The sequence below is a fragment of the Aptenodytes forsteri genome, unplaced genomic scaffold, assembly GCF_000699145.1.
Source record: "Aptenodytes forsteri isolate BGI_AS27 unplaced genomic scaffold, ASM69914v1 C12965230, whole genome shotgun sequence".
Taxonomy (NCBI): Eukaryota; Metazoa; Chordata; class Aves; order Sphenisciformes; family Spheniscidae; genus Aptenodytes; species Aptenodytes forsteri.
This window is the reverse complement of record NW_008800795.1, coordinates 1-424: the sequence shown is the minus strand read 5'-3', so window position 1 is coordinate 424 and position 424 is coordinate 1. Positions and strand designations below refer to the sequence as shown.

General features: G+C 53.8%; 1 long non-coding RNA gene across 1 annotated transcript; it reads left to right on the top strand.

Annotated features, from left to right (window-relative positions):
* The first annotated feature begins 81 nt into the window (after positions 1–81).
* LOC103907121 lies at positions 82–414 on the top strand. The gene is made up of 2 exons (XR_658053.1): positions 82–196; positions 325–414. It is a non-coding gene; the product is annotated as an uncharacterized LOC103907121 (long non-coding RNA).
* Positions 415–424: the final 10 nt, after the last annotated feature.

Below are 424 nucleotides of genomic sequence, written 5' to 3'. Positions count from 1 at the left end.
GAGGGCATCTCCCGATGGCTGCCCTTCACGTGGGATGTCTAGTGGGGCTGCCACACGCTGCTTTCTTATCTCTCGGGGTAGAAACCGCCGTAGTGCGGGTGTCCTTCGTGAGAAAATCTGGAAGCGGACATCCGCTTCCCGTAGCAGTTCAAACGTTTAAAGCGGGCCCAGTTGCAGCCCGGGCTGAAGAGACCAGGTGAATTGCCTCTGGGTAAGCTGGGCGCCGCGTCCTGCCCGTGGGAGGATACGGAGAGCGCCGGTGCGGGTCTTGTGCTGTTGCCTGCTGGTACAGAGCACTCTCTAACCTCTGCACTCCTCTTTCAGATACAAGACTGGCAAGAATAAGTGGTTCTTCCAGAAGCTGCGATTCTAAAGGTGTAACAAGTTGCATCAATAAATGTTTATTAAAAACCGTTTTGTTTTG